Source organism: Pocillopora verrucosa, chromosome 12 (genome assembly GCF_036669915.1).
Source record: "Pocillopora verrucosa isolate sample1 chromosome 12, ASM3666991v2, whole genome shotgun sequence".
Lineage (NCBI taxonomy): Eukaryota > Metazoa > Cnidaria > Anthozoa > Scleractinia > Pocilloporidae > Pocillopora > Pocillopora verrucosa.
The window spans coordinates 9,138,359-9,151,665 of record NC_089323.1 but is presented as its reverse complement, the minus strand read 5'-3'; the positions used below and the strand labels follow the sequence as shown (position 1 = coordinate 9,151,665).

Here is a 13,307-nt window from a genome sequence, read left to right as displayed (position 1 = left end):
AAAACGACATACCCGAATGAGAGCCCCCGTTAGTGTAGAGGAACGAGTTGGACTGGCTTTTCTGGCGTATCACTATTGGCAATTCCTTCAGGAGTTGTGGCTTGCAATTTGGTTATGGCAAATCGACCGCTAAATTTATCTGCGAAAAATTTGAGAAAGCACTCTGCCGATGAAAATAGCAGTTCATACAATTCCCAGTCATCAGAGAAGAAATCCAATATGTCATTGACGACTTCGAAGTATGGCATACCCCAAATTGTTGGTGTAATCGACGGCTGCCATATCGAAATAAACGGTCCATCGATGAATCACGACGATTACTTCAATTTAATGAACGACGACTAAGATTTCGATGGCAGTGATTCTGATGGTCAAGATTAAAGTGATGATGGGGACTTTGAACCCACCAATGGTACGAAAAATGCAGTGAAAGACTTCATTTGTGCCGACCAAGTACTTTCAGTTTCGACCTCCGCTTACGCCCTGATTTACCGATTTGGTAGCTGGTCAGCTGGTCGTTCAATTGCTGTCTGACAACTTGAAAACTTTGATCAATCGCTTCGAGACGTTATCTTTACTTACGGTGGCACTAAGGTGACTGCTGTTTCACATCAAACCCAACAGAAGGGCTAACATCGTGCACTGCAGTGATAAACTGCAGTCAATGAATAAATTAGTCATGGCGTGCAGACATATTTTTGCAGTCGTGCTTCTATTGACTATTTTCAGCGTTTTACTTGGCCAATTTACTTCAATTACACCTGAATTCGATCGCTCTACAGTTACACTCTTCATTGGGAAGGAAATATCTGCTCCACATACGTTCAACTGTAAGTCAAAGCCTTCGAAATGCACACCTTGCGAATTGAATTTGAAGCTTCACGCGTTGTTGCGGTTCATCAAGCTTGGCCAATTTTGTCTGTGCATTCTTCTATCTGGCGATATTGCCGTCAATCCAGGGCCTAATAATCTTCAACCACCTGCAGGCTTCAGAGGTTTATCAGTCTGCCACTGGAACATCCAACGACTGACTGACACCAAATTGGAAGAACTATCGCTAATGCTCACCTCGAACAACAACAGTGCTGCTAAACTCGACGTCTTAATTCTCACTGAGACGTTCGGATCAAGTAAAATTCCAGACAGCTATTACATGATACCCGGCTACACATTACACAGAAAAGATCGAATCGGGAAGAAAGGTGGCGGCATATTTGCGTATGTAAATGAGAAAGTTATGGCTTTACGTCGAAGAGATTTGGAACTGGATGATCTTGAAACTCTCTGGCTTCAAATTTGTCCTCATAAATCAAAGAGACCGATTTTGATATCTGGTGTTTACCGTCCACCTTCAGCCAACAAAGATTATAATGAGAGCTTGGGTAAAAATATTGAAAATGCCCATCTCCAAAACAATGAATTGATTATTCTGGGAGACTTTAATTTGGATTATATTGATTTCAACTGTTATTCAAAACATTGTCTCGCAAAGGCACTGAACAGTCTTGGACTAACGCAGATGGTAAATGGGGTAACAAGACCTGCCTCTGATGCGTGCTTAGACCATATTTATTCTAGTCATCCTGCTAGAATTAGAGAAGTATCCATAGGTAAATCTGGACTTTCCGATCACCTTCCGGTCACCATCTTGAGGTGCTACAAAACCATGGATGCACAACGTAAACAACATTCCAAAATCAAATACAGAAATATCGACAAAATCAACAAAGAGTGCTTTCTGCGAGACCTAAGAGAAGCCCCTTGGGATATCTCCTTTGTTTTTCGAGATGCCGATGACATTGTTGAATCTTGGTACAAAATCTTTAATGACATTCTTGATAATCACGCACCTTTAAAGTCCAAGAGTGTGAAGAAAATCAATCAGCCAAAATGGTTCACTAATGATCTATACAACGAAATAAATAAACGCGATAATCTTCTAAAGAGGGCCAGGAGAACACAAAATAAGCAAGATTGGTCTGCTTTTAAACTGGTTAAAAACAAAGTGACGAGGAAACTAAGAAATGCGAAGGAACAGTACTTTAAAACTCAGTTCAGTAAAAATCAAAAATGTCCAAAGAAACTTTGGTCTTTAATTAAAGACCTATCTAAAGATACAAAGAATAACGACGACTCCGTCCCTATTGCTGACGAAAACAACAACTTGATAAAGGATGACCATTCAATCGCTGAACGCTTTAACCGCTTCTTCGTTGATGTATATAAACGTCTCATAAAGTCGACACCTGTACTTCATTATGATGCTCTTCCTGGTCCACCAGACAAATCTAACAGTCAAATTGAAAATCTTATTCCGCAAATAACTCCTAGTGAGGTTAACGATTATCTTCTAAGTATACCTACACACAAAGCCACGGGAATCGATGGGCTTGGTGCCAGAGTTCTAAGGATTGCAGCTCCTGAAATATCATGCTCCATAGCTAAAATTATAAATCACTGTATTGAAACTTGTACATTTCCCTCACAATGGAAAATAGCAAAGGTTAAACCTCTTTTCAAGAATCAAGGAAACAAGCAAGATATTCAAAACTATCGTCCTATTAGCATTTTGCCTATTCTTTCTAAAGTCTTTGAAAGACACATCTTCAATGCTGTGAACACCTACTTAACAGAAAATTCACTTTTATACCGCTTCCAATCAGGGTTCCGTAAAAACCACTCCACGGATACTGCTTTGTTGTTTCTTCTGGACCAAGTCCTTCTTGACCTTGATAAGAACAACGTCAGCGGCTTAGTTTTTGTGGACTATAGCAAGGCATTCGACTTGATCAATCATGACATTCTCCTGGTAAAGTTAAGATCATATAGATTTCCAGATAATGTTGTAAAGCTATTGCAGAGCTATCTACTCAATCGCAAACAGTGTGTTACTGTAAATAACTCGACTTCGTCACAACTTACGCTAACCAATGGAGTTCCTCAAGGTAGCATATTAGGACCTCTACTGTTTTTAATTTTCGTCAATGATCTTCCCGAAGCTGTTGGATCGGACTCAACTATTCATGCTTACGCGGATGACACCACATTTAAAGCCAGCGCTAATATCGATAATGCACCTTTGGAATTGGAACGACGTCTTCAAGAATACATGGATAAATTAAGTAAATGGTCTAGCGAAAATGGGATGGTCCTAAACGCCGTTAAAACCAATGCATTACTTATCACCGGAAAGAGGCTACATTCATCATTAGCGGATGGCAATCACCTGTCAATAACCCTTGATGGGGCCGAAATAGAACAAGTAACTTCTTATAAATTGCTTGGTGTAACACTCGATCAAGATCTTACATTTAGCGACCACATTTCTAGTCTAAAGGCCAAGCTTTCTCAGCGTATTGGTTTATTGAAGAAGATAAAGAGATACCTTCCAATAAAAGAAAGACTCTTATACTATAACGCCTTGATTAAACCCGTCCTTATGTATGGGAGCATGGTTTGGAATATCTGCGACGCTAAAGAACTCCACTGTCTCCTAAGGTTACAGAAAAGGGCTGCCCGAGTAATTCTTGGAGTTGACTCTTATTCTAGAAGTGTTATAAACTTTAGTAAACTAGGCTGGTTGCCTTTTTTTGATGAAATCAAACTAAATAAGTGTACAATGATTTTTAAGAGCCTTAAAGGCGATGTTCCGATTTACATCAGAGACTTGCTCAAGACGAACAGTTCTGTACACAATAGGTCTACTAGACATGGCAATTTAAATTTAGTGTGTCCCAAATACCTAAGAAATAACGATGGTGGCAAGGCATTCAGTGTTGACGCAGTTAAGTTATGGAACAGCCTTCCCCATAATATCAAAAATAAGCCTAGTATAAAACTATTCAAAACAGCTGTGAAAAAGTATTTTATAAGCTCATATAGAAACCTGGACAACTTTGAAACAATATTAAGCAATAGCACATTATCTAATTTTAATTTTTTATAAACTAATTTTATCTTTCTGAATATTTTTAATATATCCTGCTATTTCTATCATAGAATTTTGTAATTATTTGTATATTTATCTATTTATTAGTATTATTTTGTAATGCTGTATAATCTAGTTAGAGGGCCACAGGTTTGTCAGCTTTTCAGCTGTTACGTGTCCCCCTCTATAAATAAAGTCCTTATTATTATTATTATTATAATCTCTAGAGTCGAAACATTTCTGTAATTGTTCTGATAGTTGGTTTCGTGTTCTCCGCCAGACAGGCTTGTGTATATTTATTCAGTTCAGTTTCAATACAGTGAGTTAAGAAACAAGAACTGTTCCCCTGTTTCATTTTAAAATATAAACCAAGGGGTACCATAATATATAATTGCACTGAGACGGTCATATGGCATTTTTTATTTTCTTTACTAAATATCAATGGCAATATAAACTGTTATTAAATTGTTTGATCCTTTTGCTGAAGTGAATTCTCGTGCACTGACAACGTAAACAATGGATATATTCCGAAAAAACTTCTCGGAAAGTTTTGTTAAATGAACGAGGAAAAGTTAATTGTCAGATTTACCAATAGCTCATGCTAGAAGTGTGCACGAATAAATTTATCTGTGCTACGGCGCGAAAACAACATCTGGTAACTGGACTAAGCGATTTTATAACAAAGTTCGGATACAACGCGTGCTGTTATTGGTTAAGAGAGTGTGCTCTATGAGAGTATAGAGCACAGATCTGAGCTAAAGCTGTCACGCCGTCTGCCAAATTGTACTATGTCCGACCTTTTCCGGGACTTCTTTCTAGCTTTTCTTTCGTTAATTGAAAGTGAAATTTCGGAACAAGCCAGCAAAGGTTCGCAAAAATGCCAGGTGCAGTCATTTACGTTACTGTAACATGAGCAGAGACAAAAATCCTCAAAGATAAAACAAATTGGACAGTCCGAGTTTTAAAGGTTTTCACGCTTTAAAGGTTTTCACGCTTTAAAGGTTTTCACGCTTTAAAGGTTTTCACGCTTTAAAGGTTTTCACGTTTTAAGGGTTTTAGGTAGATTGCAAGTTTACATACGGTAATAAAAATCAAACACAGCTAAACTTGTATAGTATATAAGATTTCGTGTTCAAAAACAAAACAGAAAACCAATTTGTTTTCTACATGTCATGTGAAATAACTTGCGAATTTTTGTGAGCCACGATTGGGCCGAATTTCACCGAACATTTCACTTTCAGATTCTGTATTAGAAACTAAAAAACTTCAGGCAAAATTGTTAATTTCGACATGCCGAACTATGTTAGTTTGTAAACTATTGCAGAATATAAACTTTGATGGTTTGACATATTTGACAGCTTTAGTCTTGTACAGCCAATCGGATTATTTGAACCATTCCAACAGGGATTCTGATTGGCTTACTGTAGCGTGCTTTATGAGTCCACAAATGAATTGAATTCGTGACTGGTAAACTGCGGACCTCCATCCGACACAATCATTCTCGGTATGCCATAACGAGCGCAATGTTTCTTGAGTAATGTTACAATACGTACACTCGTCATCGTTGTGAGTAAATCAATCTCCATGAAATTTGAGTAGTAGTCTACCATTGCCAAATAGTGCTTTCCGGCAATTTCAAATAAATCAATATCAATCTTTTGCCACGGTTCGTCGCCATCACTGTGCTGCTTGAGTGGTTCTGGTGAATTTCGGGGTTTCATTTCCTGGCATGTTTCACACATGTCGGCTATTTCCTTGATGTCAGAAGCCATGTTGGGCCAGTACACTGTTCCTCGGGCTTGACGCAACATACTATCACGGCCTAGATGGGCACTTCTTCTCTTGATTGATGGTCTCAGAGCCATGAGAATCACAATTGCTTCTCCTTTTACTCAGAATTCCATCCACTACACTTACACGTATATCAAAATATGGCAACGCGCACACAGGAGTTCGACGCTTACCTGCTGGCCATCCTTCCAACACTAACTTCATCACAGCCTGCAGACTAGAATCACACGAGGTCGCGTCACGTATCTCATCAAGTCGCTTGTCTGGGATGTCACCAAAAACTTTGACATTCATGATTCGAGCACGGCCATCATGGTCATTTTCGCCTTCTTCTTAGTAAGCTCTACTCAGTGTGTTAACAACGAGCAAGTCAGTACCCTTAACAAATGCAAAATGGATATCGTATCTGTGATACCGCATCTTAATGTCCTGAAGATGCTTGGGTGCTTGGCTCAAAGGCTTTCGTAATATGGCAGCCAGAGGTTTGTGATCATTCTCAACTTTTACAGGTCTGCCATACGTGGACTGGTCATATCTCTCTAGGCAATACAAAACAGATAGGGCTTCCTTTTCGATCTGGGCCCAGTTTCTCTCGGAAAGTGTCAGTGCTCGCGATGTGTACTATACGGAGGGAGACATGAGGGTTCTCAATACCGCAATACCGCAAACAAAATAGAACAAACACCGCATCACCGCAAGAGATATTATCAACACACCGACACCGCAAAATTTACCTTGTCTAAATGTTTTTTTTTTAAACGTCAATACCATTACTTCTACTTTTCAAACACGAGAAACACATCACAAGACATTCCAATCCCATTCTCCGCATTCTCCGTCATTATAAATACATGACAGCTAAGATGAGCCAAAGAAGTTACTGCTGCTAAGTGATACGACAGTGTTTCCCTAAGGTCAGTCTTGCGTCCTCTGAAGTTAGAATGTATTCCCACAAATAATGAAGTTCGCAGTTTGTTCCCTCTCATTTCGCGACTTTCTTCATCTAGTTTTTTTGCTTCAAGTCCATTTTCTATTTCACAAAAAAAAGGTTATACAGTTAGTCATCGTGGTGACTAACACTAGCAGTTTATCGTTTGTCTATCGATGTGGTCGACGATGATGTCGACTGGTTGTGCTTCGTCTTACAAAGAACCGGGTGGTTCGCTGTCATTCACTGGTTTAACAACAGCTATGATTGGTATATAAACTCGGGGAGAGTGCCATGTTTTGTCACGGTCGTCTTCTGGCACACTGTCCGCTGTCGCAATGCTGCTCCATACGCCGAAGCCCAATTCCGCATAATATCGCAATTTGCTTTAAACATATCGACGATGGGAAGTGGCTCTATCAAAGGGACTTTACAAAATGGTATTGTCTCCTCTGGTTTAGGGTACCATGACTTTCTACTTGTTTGATAAAACGCGGCCCATTGTGTCACCCTTTTAACTGATTCTTTCATGGTAAGTTCAAAGGATTTAGCATACTACATCATGGACATGTTCACTTGTTTGATATGAACAGAGGAATGGCAATTCTCCATTCTACTTCGACCTCTCCATTATTCTTGATCGTACACAGAGATGCCCGGTTTTGGTTACCAGAAGGGATTAATTTGTGAGCCAAAACTTGTCAACATGCATGGCTCATCATTCAGTTGAACTTCTTCCAGAGAAATTTTCCTCGCAATGTGACAGGAAAATGCATCCCACATGCAGACACATGCTGTAGTTCTTTTGCCATGAATACCCATACCTCTTGATTTCTTGCATGTTTACCCCTCTCAGCCCGATACCATCCTTTTCCACTTCCACTAATGTCCTGAAGATGCTTGGGTGCTTGGCTCAAAGGCTTTCGTAATATGGCAGCCAGAGGTTTGTGATCATTCTCAACTTTTACAGGTCTGCCATACGTGGACTGGTCATATCTCTCTAGGCAATACAAAACAGATAGGGCTTCCTTTTCGATCTGGGCCCAGTTTCTCTCGGAAAGTGTCAGTGCTCGCGATGTGTACTATACGGAGGGAGACATGAGGGTTCTCAATACCGCAATACCGCAAACAAAATAGAACAAACACCGCATCACCGCAAGAGATATTATCAACACACCGACACCGCAAAATTTACCTTGTCTAAATGTTTTTTTTTTAAACGTCAATACCATTACTTCTACTTTTCAAACACGAGAAACACATCACAAGACATTCCAATCCCATTCTCCGCATTCTCCGTCATTATAAATACATGACAGCTAAGATGAGCCAAAGAAGTTACTGCTGCTAAGTGATACGACAGTGTTTCCCTAAGGTCAGTCTTGCGTCCTCTGAAGTTAGAATGTATTCCCACAAATAATGAAGTTCGCAGTTTGTTCCCTCTCATTTCGCGACTTTCTTCATCTAGTTTTTTTGCTTCAAGTCCATTTTCTATTTCACAAAAAAAAGGTTATACAGTTAGTCATCGTGGTGACTAACACTAGCAGTTTATCGTTTGTCTATCGATGTGGTCGACGATGATGTCGACTGGTTGTGCTTCGTCTTACAAAGAACCGGGTGGTTCGCTGTCATTCACTGGTTTAACAACAGCTATGATTGGTATATAAACTCGGGGAGAGTGCCATGTTTTGTCACGGTCGTCTTCTGGCACACTGTCCGCTGTCGCAATGCTGCTCCATACGCCGAAGCCCAATTCCGCATAATATCGCAATTTGCTTTAAACATATCGACGATGGGAAGTGGCTCTATCAAAGGGACTTTACAAAATGGTATTGTCTCCTCTGGTTTAGGGTACCATGACTTTCTACTTGTTTGATAAAACGCGGCCCATTGTGTCACCCTTTTAACTGATTCTTTCATGGTAAGTTCAAAGGATTTAGCATACTACATCATGGACATGTTCACTTGTTTGATATGAACAGAGGAATGGCAATTCTCCATTCTACTTCGACCTCTCCATTATTCTTGATCGTACACAGAGATGCCCGGTTTTGGTTACCAGAAGGGATTAATTTGTGAGCCAAAACTTGTCAACATGCATGGCTCATCATTCAGTTGAACTTCTTCCAGAGAAATTTTCCTCGCAATGTGACAGGAAAATGCATCCCACATGCAGACACATGCTGTAGTTCTTTTGCCATGAATACCCATACCTCTTGATTTCTTGCATGTTTACCCCTCTCAGCCCGATACCATCCTTTTCCACTTGAAAAGAGACAATCACTTGGATGTCCTTCCTCGCAGCATATATCAGTTCATCGTCGGCGCACAGCGTACTTTCAAAGGATGGCTGTCTTTCAAACTTCGGAAATGGATTTTATCAGCCTTTATGTTATCCAGGATAAATCTGGATTTGAGGGATGAAGAGTAGATCTTTAGCCTCTCCTTTATTTCTCCAACAGTACCACGTATGGCAGGTGGAGTCGCTAGCAAGGCTGATGAAATCACCCTTTTTTCTTGGCTGGGACAAGATGTTGATTTCCCTGTCTGCACACGTCTTGTGTCTATAATAATAATAATAATAATAATAATAATAATAATAATAATAGCAATAATAATAATGATAATAATAATAATGATAATAATAATATTTTCACATTTGTGAAAAAGGACAGAGTTCGTTTCTTCGAAATTTTCAACAAAGATCCTGAAGAGTTTGAAATCAGCACCGAGGTACATGTGTCCCGCGACGCACAAGGAAATGTTGTTTCAGGGACATACAACGTGAGGACTCCACGGGACGGAATGCCAAGGTCGCAAATATCAACAATGTTTATGCCGTGATCAGTTGGAAAGCTGTCCATAAAGAGACAAAAGCTGAAGAGGGTTCTTGTTTTACAAGAGTGATCAACTATTTGATGCCACTTATGGACCATAACAAAGTAAATGGAAAGTTAAAAGATCTCGGCACTTATCATCTAACCTGTCCATTCTTGATTGTATACTACTATTTTAAAGGTAGTGAGAACGTATGTGTCCATGGGGACACTCATGGAAATGTCAAGCCAGGGTCAACAGCAACAGAGTTCGGGCCTCGAGAACATTCATTAAAAGTTGAATGCAGAACGAAGGCAGGTACTGACAGAAGAGCACCAAGAATTATTGCTCAAGAGTTCACGGAGCAGATTGACATTCTTGATGCTGACTCAGATTGTTCAGTTATCAGAGATCCTAAGCAGGTTACAAATTGCAGGTACGTACACCATCAGCTTAATGAAGAATAGAGTGGTGATTTTACCATGCTAGACCAAAGAATAACCTTGTTAGTATTTTAAAGTGTGGGTGGTTTTTAAGATCGAAGTGTACACTGTTACTCTTTAAGATCAAATTGTGGGTTGGTGTCTGTACATGTACACTATTACTTTGTATGGGGATCAAAGTGTGGGTGGATGTGTACTGTACATGTACTGAATAAGAACAATCGCGCTTTGATGTACCGTGAGTAAAACTAAACAAAATGCTTCGATCTCGTCGCTCGGCTTCGTCGACTCGATTTCGTGAATAATTGTTAAATATATATATTTAAATGTGTAAATGCTCAATGCCGTGGTAGCAGAGCTGAGTATATATAGTTGTAGTATATACGAAAGTTCTGTCTGACGAGCGCTTAGGCGCGAAACTCAGAGTAACAGAGAATCGATGCGTCCTCTTTGATTCTTTCACTTATATATATTTAAATGTGCATATTTATACATATCTATATTTATTTACAGGTATGACTATGGAGATTCAAGAATAAAGAAAGGTGACGACATCAAGGATATAATAATGGAGTTACTCAACCAGAGTACTGAGTGTACTTCCAGTATTTTAGACAGGTCACAGCCTTATATACAAGAGTTCATTCTTCGCCACTGTAACCAGCCTTCCATCGTAGCATATCTCACTCAAACGATGAAGGATGTCGAGAGGTTTTGTACAACTGATTGGGGAAGTTGTCCTTTTGTGGTCGATATAACGTTTAATATTAATGAATATTACTTTACTTAGACAGCATACATGAACTTAAGCCTCGTGACAAAAAGCACAGGGAAACATCCGTGGTTTCCAGGACCCTTACTAGTACACCGCAGTAAGGGCCAAGATGAATTCCAGCACTTTTGGCAAGCCGTAAAACGAGGATGTCCTGCTCACGAAAAGCTGAAGGTTCTTTGAACGGACGAAGATAGCGCTGTGTACAATGGCATCTTATCTGAGACATTGGGTACCGTGTATCTCCTTAGCTTTGAGCACGTAAAAGCAAACATTGAACGGAAGTTGGATGAGCTCAAATTCCCAGCATTTGAGAGACATTTTAAGCTTTTTGAATGACTACTTAATAAAAAAAAAATATATAATATAATTAATATATTAATTTAATTAGATCCTTAAAACATTTTCAAAAGTTATTTATTGCGGCAAAAGGATACGATTGCGTTACTTCAGTCGACGACTGAAAGGTCAAACCATGAATGAAGCGTTGACAACTAGACTTCACTTATTAGAATACAAGGAAAAAATCACATTCGAACTTAACAGAAATTTAGATCTTGTTATGAGCTTTCAGAAAAACAATAAAATCACGTGTCATGCACAATGTCGATAAATGGTTCGAAAAACGGAAATATCAGAGCATTCAACTTTTTCCCTTTTATTCGGGGTTTTTAATGAGTGAGGGCTATAGTTATTTTTCCTTTAATATTTCCCATTAAATTCACTGTTATATTTTTCTTATTATTATTATTTTATTCTAGTTTATGATTAACTTTTCCCCGCTTTTTCACTCGTGGTCATTCGTGGCATTCGTGGTCACTCGTGGTCACTCGTGGTCACTCGTGTGGACGAAAGAGTGGGCGAGAATCTGGAGTGAAATATACAACAAATATAACAAATACGAGAAGCGGTATGTTGAAAGTGTCAGAACGCTGTCCCAACTCAAGAAAAGGTTCAAAACCTCGAGTACGAGTTTAAAAACTTAAAAGTACGAATTCAGAGGACGGGCAAAGAGGGTATCAAGAAGATAAAACAAGGTTTCTCCTTCTTTGATAACATGGATTCGATCATCGGTCAATGGGACAGCGTGGATCCTTCGAAGATGCACATCGAAACAACCACCACCTTCAGCGAGCGAAGAAATTCTCCTGCCAGTGAAACTTGTGAAGACACCGAAAGTAAGGAAGAGCAAAGTGGCGGGGAAGATTCTGCTGGTAGCAGCTGCACTTTAGGACGATACAAGCGAAAACTGAACGAGGGAGCAAGGCCAAAGTCTACCAAGAAAGCAAAGAGAAAACGGGAGAACATAGAAAGCGATTGGAAGGAAAGGTTTGAGAAAATGTGGGAAAGAAGTCTCGAGCTATAATTAGAGAGCAGAGTATGTTGATGTATTAGCGAGATTAAGAGTACGTCCGCATTGCATGCCTACATGTACGTAATCAACCATGACACTTTACGGCCTTAGTTCTACCATGTGCTCGGTGCAAGATGGCGACCGTTGTTTATTAAATTATTTTTAAGTGCTCACTCGTCGCCTCCTGATTTCTCGTTTTTCAAAGCAAATCAACATGGTGGCAGCGGCGGGATTCAGTTAAGCAAATGGCGATGTCAGACTCCGGACAGTTCAGAATTCCATCCCCGCTAGAGGTGAATTCGGGAAACGTATGCGAGAATGTACAAGTGATGGAAGCGCCAAATGGAGGTCTACTTAGCCGCTTCTGGTGCATCCGCGAAGGATGGAAAGGTACAAACCGCAATCATTTTAAATTGTGCGGGCCCTCAGGTGTTAGAAGTTTATGATAACATCGTGTGGGAAAATGCCGAAAATAAGCATAAGCCCGATAAGGTACTGGAAGCTTTAGAGAATTACTGTAATCTGAGAGACAATGAAGTCCTCGAGTCGCACAGGTTTTAGAACACGCCATACCAAGAGCCGTTTGATATATTCCTTACGGAGCTCAAAACGAGAGCAGCGTCCTGCAACTTCCAGGAGAAAGACAGGATGATGAGAGATAATATTGTGTTTACTGTAACCGGAAAACTTCAAGAGTTACTTCTTAGGGACGGTGGATGGTTTGACCCTCGAGAAAGCTGTAAAAGTCTGTAGAGCTTATGAACAGTCTACCAAGCAAGTTAAGGAGTTTAGAGAAGACAACTCAAACCCCTCTAATTCAGCAACAAAAGTGAACAAAGTGACTCAGAAACCTGGCCCGAGAGTTCTTCGCAGCAACAAACCTGAAGGTGGCAACAGACATATGAAGAAAAACAATAAGGGTATGAAAATTAACTGTAATTTCTGTGGTTACGAACATGAGAAAAACAGAGAGAAATGTCCTGCATGGGGAAAAACATGTGACAAGTGCAAGGGTCGAAATCATCTTAAGTCCAAATGCAAGGAAGTACATGCAGTGTCGCAGTCCCAAGATGGTAATGATGATGACGATGACCAGTGGCTCATGGCTGTAAGCCATAAGGAAGACAGTAGTAGTGCTATTTTAACCGTGAATGACTATGACGTCAGATTTCAACTCGATAGTGCAGCTGATGTCAACACAATTTGTCAGAAACATGTAAGGAAACACCACGTGTCTCCAACAACAGTACGTCTGAATATGTGGAACAAAACTA

The 13,307-nt window shown here is 39.9% G+C and overlaps 1 pseudogene; it reads right to left on the bottom strand.

Moving 5' to 3' along the window:
- LOC136277163 (uncharacterized) overlaps positions 1 to 10 on the bottom strand; it is a 1,168-nt pseudogene extending 1,158 nt beyond the window's left edge.
- Between the last annotated feature and the right edge of the window lie 13,297 nt (positions 11 to 13,307).